Here is a 9,613-nt window from a genome sequence, read left to right as displayed (position 1 = left end):
TATATACAAAAAAAAAATCTATGTTTTTTAGAAAGTATGTGTTGTTTTCAAACCCGGAACTTGTTCTTTCTCTTGTTAAGCGGGCCCTATTAATTTGTTTGTAAATGGGCCTTATTTTTTTATCCATCTACATGAAGACATCACTTGTTTTGCCCAACATTTTTATCATATTTCAAGCAACATATCAACATTGTTCTAAAGGTGTTTCCAACTACTTAGACCTTCAATCTTCTTCCATAAGTTATCATACAGTTAGGCATATATCACCCGATTTCTTTAGTTAGGTTGAATTGATAAGGTGAGTGCATATCTGTTGTCGCTCCGTTTTAGGTCTCTGAAACGTCATGACGGCTTGACCGGGCCCAACTCGGTCAGGTCCACAAATACGCACATCCATTGGCGGGAACGTTGTCAAACACGCTCAATATGGACGGGGTCAGGTCGACCGAGCGTCAGCCATCGGCCTCATGGGAAGGCTCCTGGCCGAGCGGCTCTCGGCTCTCGACCCGAGGCATGCCTCCCGTCCAAGATGGCCGATAGGCCTTTAGCCATCGTCGCCTAGACGATGCCCCAGGCTCCCTTAGCCTTTATGGTCGGCCGGCTATCAGCCAATCTGTACCCTCCATGACCGACAGGCTCATCTGTCCGGTAGGCCGATCAGCCCTTGGTCGAGGCAGACCGGGCGTCGTCCATGTAGCTAGTGAATGTGTGCAAAAGACTTCTTGAGCTCCAAGGAGTGTTTCCCGAGGTCTATAAATAGAGACCTCGACCCGCAACGCAGATAACACATTTTTTAGTACCGAAACGTTGCTGAAACCCTATGAAAGTCCGTTTCACTCTAATTTACAATCTCTCATTACCAAAGCTCCCTAAAACTCTCGTTTAACCACCTTAATCATTCTAATGTTGAGCGTCATAGATGTAATAAGAGACAATGCCTTTGTGTCCCTTTGGACGTGGTTCTTTTCATCTTATTTTCAGGCCACCTCGAATGACATGGAGGATACTCACCACTGGGAATGGACTCGGGATACCGAGTTGAAGACACATAGGCTCGAACGCGATCACTTGGTCCGAGCTTGAGTTGAACCGTTTGTGTCTCTAAGTAGTTGTCTGAAAACGAGCGACAATAATATCTCAATAAAAACTCCTTGTGGGTGTTGAGGATGTCTATCTCGTCCAAACACCTTGAAAGTAAGAAAATGAGTGTGAACTACAAAGGGGAAACAGAGGGGGTGCCTCTGTTTACCTCTCCGACGCTCAACATTAGTAGGATTGAGGCGGAATATAGAGGGTTTACGTGTTTAGAGGCCAAAGATGAGCAAAACGAGTGAGGTATGAGTTCGACAGCGTTTCGGGAATCAAAATTAGGTTACCTATCTCGAGGGGTCGAGCCTCGTATTTATAGGCGACCAAGGGACGTTTTGAAGGCCCCTTGGCCGAGTGAGATTGAGTCGGCCATCGGCCGGTTGAGACTCGATCGGCCGATGGCCGAGTAAACTGTTGGACGCCGGATGAGGTTCACGCGGCCATTGGCCGACACTACTACAAATGTTATATTCCATAATGGATATTCCACAACGAAACGATGTCCCGTTGTGGAATCATGACGTTTCCACAACGGGACAAGAGTCCCGTTGTGGAATCTTGATGTTTCCACAATGGGACAACTGTCCCGTTGTGGAATCTTGATGATTCCACAACGGGACAGTTGTCCCGTTGTGGAATTAAAAAAAATTAGGGTTTAAACAACGGGATGGTGACCCGTTGTTGAATCTCGCCGCGGCCAAGGCATAAACTCGCCGCGGCCAAACTCTTCCACAACGGTACAATGTACCGTTGTGGGAGAACTGTAAAACCAAACATTTCGCCGCGGCGAGCTTAAGCCTTGGCCGCGGCGAAATGTTTCCAAAACGGTACAATAACCCGTTGTGGAAACATTTGGCCGCGGCGAAATGTCGCAGACTGGAACTTAAAAACTTCCCTCTCGATTTTTTTTTCAAAAATTTCAGAAATTTCATTCTCTTCTTCTTCTTCTCTCTCTCTCTCCCCGACCCAACCCCACTATCTCTCGCTCTCTCTCCAACCCACTCGCCGCCCCTCCTTCTTCCTCCGCCGCCGTCGCCGCCCTCTCTCTCTCTTCTCTCTTCTTCCTCCGCCCTTCTCTTCTTCTCACCTTTTTTTCCCTGCCCTTCTTCTTCCCCGCAACCCTCTCCTTATTCTCCGCCCTTCTTCTTCTTCCCCGGCCTCCTTTTTCTTCTCCGCCCATTTCTTCTCCCCCGTCCTCCATTTTCTTCTCCGCCCCCTTCTTCTTCTCCGCCCTCCTTCTTCTTCTCCGCCTCTCCTTCTTCCAAACCCACCAAACCCACTCTTAACAAACCCACCAAACATTCCGACCCACCCCCACACAAACCCACAAACCTTGCCTCCGACCACAACCCACATCTCCGACAACTTCATTGACTCACCACGCCCCATGCTCGTCGTCTTCACTCCAAGTAAGTATTTTTTTATTTAATTTGTATTTTTATGTTGAAATTAGGTTAGAATTGTTTATTTGTGTCTAAATTATATAGATATTGAATATTGAATTTGATATTTATGTAGAAAATGAGTTTGGAATTGAATTTTGGTTTGAGTTTATGTTGGATTTGAGTTAGAATATTTGATTACCTTGAGTTTGAGTTGGAATTGAGTTAGAATATTAGATTGAATTTCGGTTTTAGTTTGTGTTAGAATTGTTTTGAATTGAAATTGAATTTCGGTTTAAGTTTATGTCGGAATTAGTTTGAATTGAAATTGAATTTCGGTTTGAGTTTGTATTGGAATTGGTTTGAATTGAGATTATGTTTAATTTTGTTTTTTCATAGATTATGTCTACTACAACCAAGAAAGATGATAAAAAGGTAAATTAATTACATGTTATTCGAAGTATTTCATTTACACGAATATTTGTTTTCTAATGTTTTTTTGTTGTTGTAGTAGACAATAACAAAAACCTTGCCTCCGACCACAACCCACATCTCCGACAACTTCATTGACTCACCACGCCCCATGCTCATCGTCTTCACTCCGGGTAAGTCTTTTTTATTTATTTAATTTGTATTTTTATGTTGAAATTAGGTTAGAATTGTTTATTTGTGTCTAAATTATATTGAAATTGAATATTGAATTTGATATTTATGTAGAAAATGAGTGTGGAATTGAATTTTGGTTTGAGTTTATTTTGGATTCGAATTAGAATATTAGATTGAATTTCGGTTTGAGTTTGTGTTGGATTTGTTTTGAATTGAAATTGAATTTCGGTTTAAGTTTATGTCGGAATTAGTTTGAATTGAAATTGAATTTTGGTTTGAGTTTGTGTTGGAATTGTTTTGAATTGAAATTGAATTTCGGTTTATGTTTATGTCGGAATTAGTTTGAATTGAAATTGAATTTCGGTTTGAGTTTGTATTGGAATTGGTTTGAATTGAGATTATGTTTAATTTTTTTTCATAGATTATGTCTACTACAACCAAGGAAGTTGATAAAAAGGTAAATTAATTACATGTTATTTGAAGTATTTCATTTACGCGAATGTTTGTTTTCTAATGTTTTTTGTTGTTGTGCGTTAAGGATTTTTTTTTTTCAGATTTCAAGCTTCACAACCAAGGAGCCCGAAGTAACGTCAACCAAACTTTACGTACAATTGAAGAAGTCATATACACCGGATAACTTAGAAAACGTTCAAGAGGAGTGGGTATTTTACGTACAAACTTTTATAGAATGAGAATATTAGTTTGATTTTGGATGATATATATATTTGTTTTGGTTGTTTTTGGATATATATTTGGTTTTGGATGTAATGGATATGTTTTGGATGTTATGGATATTTGGTTTTGGATATATAATTTCATTTCAGGTTTTTTTAATTAGAAAACTGTAAAAATAACTCTCAGGAACAATTTCGCCGCGGCAACGTGTATATTTCGCCGCGGCGAAACTTTACACAACGGTACGATTGTACCGTTGTGGAAAGATTTTCCGTGGCGAACTATACACGTTGCCGCGGCGAAGTGTTAAAATCTGTTAAATTTTTTCACAACGGGACTGTCCCGTTGTGAAATCATGGACATTTCCACAACGGGACTCGTCCCGTTGTGGAATCATTACTTTTCCACAACGGGACGAGTACCGTTGTGGAAACATTCCACAGCGGAGGATTCCACAACGGTACAGAACCGTAGAGGAAGCTTTCTACAACGGTTCTGTACCGTTGTGGAATCCCTAGTTTGTAGTAGTGCGAGTGAAGTGCTAGACGCCAGATGAGGTTCACGTTGTCAATGGTGCCCACAAGAAGAGTTGTAGTGTGTATTTATGTACATTTGATGTCATATAGTCTTACGAAGACTCTTGCTTGTAACTGCTTTTTTATTAATAAAAGTTGAAACGTTCATTCAATCTTCCTTGTCTGAAGCTTTATGATAAAATCTTAGTCTTTTAGTCCATAAACAAACTTAACAACTTACGAAGAGACAAATGTAGATTTGCATGAACAAACTCTTCGTAGTTTTCTTAAAACGATATATTCGCAATCTAAGGGTCAAAGGCCTATTGACCTCAGTATGATTGTTAGAAGAATCTATGATGTCTTGTTCTGAGGCATTGAGAGTTGGAGACTCTATAGTTCTTCTAAGTATCTTCCGAAGGTACTGAATTGACCAGTGCACTTCTAGAGACAAAATAAGAACAAACCATTTAACCTCTTATGTCTCGAACTCACTACGTATGAATTGCATCGTGCTTACCTTAATCCTGAAATGAGACATGCCATTTCACAACTTACGTATTCTCATTTGAGAAAGTCAGAGTTCGGACTCACTATGTGATTCTGAACAGGGCCTATTGGTGAAGTACTAAGTTGTGAGAATGTCATGAGTAACTTTGTGAAGTTCTAATAGATATGGAATTCATGTACAAGATTGCTGAAATGCAATGTATATCACCTCATGCTTTGTTCCTTGGAGTGTGAATAAATGAACTGGTCATTGTCCAAATTGAATCTTGACTCTTTTGGATGAAACAATGTGACTTGTTAGCTCCTCGTCAATACATTGTTTCTAACTTATTCACAAGCGAGAAAGGAGTTGAGGAAATAACAGCTAGAAGGGTAAAATGGTAATATTGTAAATCCCGACTAGCTAATGATATTCATGAAGGGTAAACACTGATAATATTATGTGGATCCACTCATTACAATTAGGTTGAATTCTTGAGTAGAAAATAAATTCATTTGAACCGAGAGATTTTCAGTGTCAACTCTTTAGTGGAGTCAGTTGTCATTAAGCTAAACTTGGAAAAGGTTTGTGAACTTTTGAGTCCAAGTATTTAGCTCAAGCTTTGTTCATTTGGATCCATGAGGTCACTGTCACGAATCACAATGAGTAGGAATAGTTAAACTGGAAGATAAGTTAAAACAAGAACGAAAATTGTCAAAAGGGTATTTTTGTCTTTTGAGACATAGGATGAAATGAATGTCAATAAATTTTTTGACAAGGTCATTTGATGACTCAATAACACTCGGCCATGACTTGATCATTGGGCCTTGTGGATTAATTTCATTTCATAAGAATTTTATTGAAAATTATTAATGGGCCTTTTTCATGTTGTCATGAACAAATGGAAAAGCTTCTAGAAGGGCTTTCTAGAATGAATATAGGCGCCCAACATACCCAAAGAAAGAGAGAATATTTTGTGCATAAATGTATCAAGATACTTGCCAAAAGAAAAAGAGGAAAGAAATTTCCCCTAAGAGGAATCAAGGTGGGCGCCCAAGTAGAGTCAAAGGGAAGCTAAATAAAAGAGGAAACAAATACAAGGATATCTTGGATCCTCTTTGGCCATGTGAAATAAGGAGAAGAAAAGGAAATTGGTTCATGAATATGTGATATTCAATATAGAAGAGGAAACTACCTTATTGAAGGTGAGACCTCTCCTATAAATAGGAGCCTCATTCCTCTCATTTCATTCATCCCACATAAGTTAGAGATTGAGAGCTTCTCTCTCTAGACCTTGTGGCCGCCCATCTCCTCTCTCTCTCTCTAAGTTCTTTTCATTTTTGTTTTGGCACCTAGGTCCTCATTCGACCTAGTGTTTAGCTCTGCTACTTCAAGACTCGTTCTTAAGTCGTAGTGTTTAAAAGTGCCCACACACTAATTCCTTTTCTCTCGAGTGATTTAGTGATAGAAACTTTCGTGGTTGCTCGAGTTGCCGAGGAAGGAAGAGAGACGTGCTGCGAGGGGAGACGAACGTTGCAACCTTTTTCCAAAAGCTTCGCAACGTTCAAGCATCTAAAAAGGTTAGTAAACTTCTACGCTCATATTATTTTTCATTTACATGTGCTTGCTCTTTGTCTAGGTTAGTAAAAACCGTTTTACTTGAAAAAGAAAATTTTTAAAATTCCGCCGCTTACCGAAGCGTTAAACTTTTTCTTAAACCCTAGATCAATTCCAAAAAATGGTATCAGAGCTATGGTCAAAGATATTCATGTACATGTATTTAAAAAATATGAGCTTGAAAATCGTTTTCGAAAGTTTACTAATTTTGTGACAAGTTAGAATTGTTATCTTAGTTTTTTTTTTAAATTTATTGCTCTTGCCTTTAAATTAAAAATCATGTTGTTTTTCTATGATTTTGGGATGTTATTAAAATACATTAGAATCAGTTCTAAAAGTTTTTAATTTTTTATATTGAAAAACGTGTTTTAAAAGTTTGAGAAAATTTCGAGTAAATTTTGTGACTAGTTTTCTTGTCTTACTAGTTTCTTTTATTTACTTGAATCGTTTTATGCATGTTGTTATTTCTTTTATACCATGTTATTACCTTGCTAATAAAACACAAATAAAAGAATTAACAACATCCTAAAACATTTCGTTACACTCGATTCTTTTTCGCACCTAAAAGGACCAAGCTTTAATTATTTCTTTTTCTTCGAGCTGGAGTAAAACCTGCAGTAAAAGTGGCATAACTCTCTCCTCAGAAATCAAAATTTAATGATTCTTGAATAAAATTAAAGCTCTGTCTGTCCTCTGTCCAATTCCACCGGTTTCAGGTCAAAAGGACATCGGAGCCGCCAGTTATGGCGATTTTACTCCGAGGTGCGCGGCTGTTCCGAAAGTCCAGTTTTTTAGAATTCCGGATTTTCAGCCCCACTACCATGAGTTATAGAACTCTAATGAGAAAAATTTCTTGAGCAAAAATGTTTTTCATAAGGTTATAAACATGATGTGTAAGATTAAAATGTTTTGATTTTTGAAAGTTTAATTGAAATTGAATATTTACAAAACTAGTTTGAATTTTGAGAAACCGTTTTCGCTTTCAAATTTGAAATTTTTTGTCATCCAAATCAAATAAGTTTTCAAAATGTTTTCAAAACTATATCTATATCACGTATGTTCAAAATCTATATGCTCTTGAAATATTTGAGTGGGAGGTCTCCTTGTAGACAAGCCGAAAAATAAAAAGATGTGTAATCTCAAACTTTCAAGTGTTCGAGTGAGTTTAAGTTCACACTTCCCTCATGCACATTCCCGAAATAGAAAATAGGAAAAGATCCGTTTATGTCCCTTGTGCCTTTATATACTAACACTGCTCCGAACTTATAAGAGTCGATGTACCAACTCCAAAAACAAAGTGGGAGGGTTATATTTGTTGTTTGTAACCCACGATCGCCAACACTAATGAAAGAAGCAATTAACGTGGGACTAAGAGCCGCTCTTGCGACCCTCTCTTAAATGGGAGTACTCCAAGGCGTTTTTTCTTCGATCATTGATCAATGAGCTACGTCCGAGAGTGAGACGATGATGACAAGGCCTACCCTTGGGGGATTGTTTTTCAAAGTAGACCTTTCAGACTAAGTGGTTGGTTGCACACTTAGGCTCAATCCCTAGTAATCCTCCTTTGAGGCTCTGCGAAAGGATGTGAGTGATCAAACCAATTTACAAGGTGGCTAGTAAAAAATGGTGTATTGACATCTTGGCTAAGCATTAATGATGTGTCATTTACTTATAAATAGAGATTTTTTGCGGCCTTCTCTTGAGGGAGTAAATTATCTTTTTGTTTATAACACCTTTGGATTTTATCAAGTCTTAAATAAAACTTAAATCCTAAACTAAAGACTAATCATAAACTTGTTTCAACTTAATTAAGCAACATGTCTCGCAAACATCCCTCGATCATCTTTTCCTCGAACAAACTCGAAACCAAGAACTACGTAGATTCGAAACATAACCTCGATATCATCCTTACCATTAACAAGCACACATGGGTACTCACCACCCCGTGTCCTCCTCAAACGAATGATGATTAGACTCAAGAGGACAATGACGCCTTAGCGGCCTGGCTTCGATCCGATGAGATTGTGAGGTGCTATATCTTAGCATCTATGAACAATATGCTGAAAAAGCAACATCGTGATATCGAGACTGCCGCCGACATGCTCTACAATCTCCTTGAGATATTTGGAGGGCAAAGGCGTCAGGCAAGGCAACAAGCAGTTCGACAGTTTATGAACTGTCATATGAAGGCTTGGACTCCTGTTAGAGACTTTATGATACTGATAATTAGTTTTCTGAATAAAATGGAAATCCTAGGATCTGAGACTGATAGGAAGAATGTCATAGATATGATCTTAGAAACTCTCCCCGCATCTCTTGATACCTCCAAGATGAACTACTCCATAAACAAGCTAGAGTACACTTTTACCAAGCTTATGAAGGAACTTCACACTGCTGTAGGTCTCACTAAGAGAAAGAGGAATCAAGGAGAGGCACATGCTACTGAGCAAAAGGCCTCCGCCTCTGGAACTAAGAAGAGACCTCACAAGACCGATAAAAAGAACCGTCCTGCCTATCTCAAAGCATAGGAACATAGTATTGTACTAGTTACCGAAGCATGCTTAGTAGCTGATAATGTATCAACATGGATTCTTGACTCCGCAGCTACTAACCATATTTGCTGTTCCTTGAATGGTTTCAAGAAAACCAAAAGTTTAGAAGAAGGCGAGTTCTGTTTCAAATGGGGTGATGGGAGCCTGGTGTCTGCGAAGGCTGTGGGATCCGTGACGCTGTCTTTTGAAGACCGCACTTTAAACTTGAATAATGTTTATTTTGTTTCTACCTTTGGGAAGAACTTAATATCCGTTGCTCGTCTTCATGAGCAAGATTATTGTTTAAAGTTCATTAAGAATGGAATTCGTATTTCGTTTCCTGATAATTCTTTTATCACTGATGCATGTATGAAGAATGCTCTTTTCTACATCTATCCCACTCAACCTTCTCTTTTAGACACCGAAATAGATAATGATCTAATTAGGGAGCCAAAAAGGATCAAATTTTCTGAATCCTCCGATCTAACAAAATCAACATATCTCTGGCACTTGAGACTTGGTCATATTAGTCTAGATAGGATTAAGAGACGTGTGAGGGACCGTCCACTCCAAGCCTCTGCAATAGGTTCACTACCTACTTGTGAATCCTACATAGAAGGAAAAATGACTAAGCGACCTTTCTTCGATAAGGGTCAAAGAGCCACTGAGTTGCTGGAACTAGTACATTCTGATGTATGTGGTCCGCTC

Source organism: Urtica dioica, chromosome 3 (assembly GCF_054948205.1).
Source record: "Urtica dioica subsp. dioica isolate 48M chromosome 3, U.dioica_male_clone48M_v1_H2, whole genome shotgun sequence".
NCBI classification, from domain to species: domain Eukaryota; kingdom Viridiplantae; phylum Streptophyta; class Magnoliopsida; order Rosales; family Urticaceae; genus Urtica; species Urtica dioica.
This window is presented reverse-complemented; position numbering follows the sequence as displayed.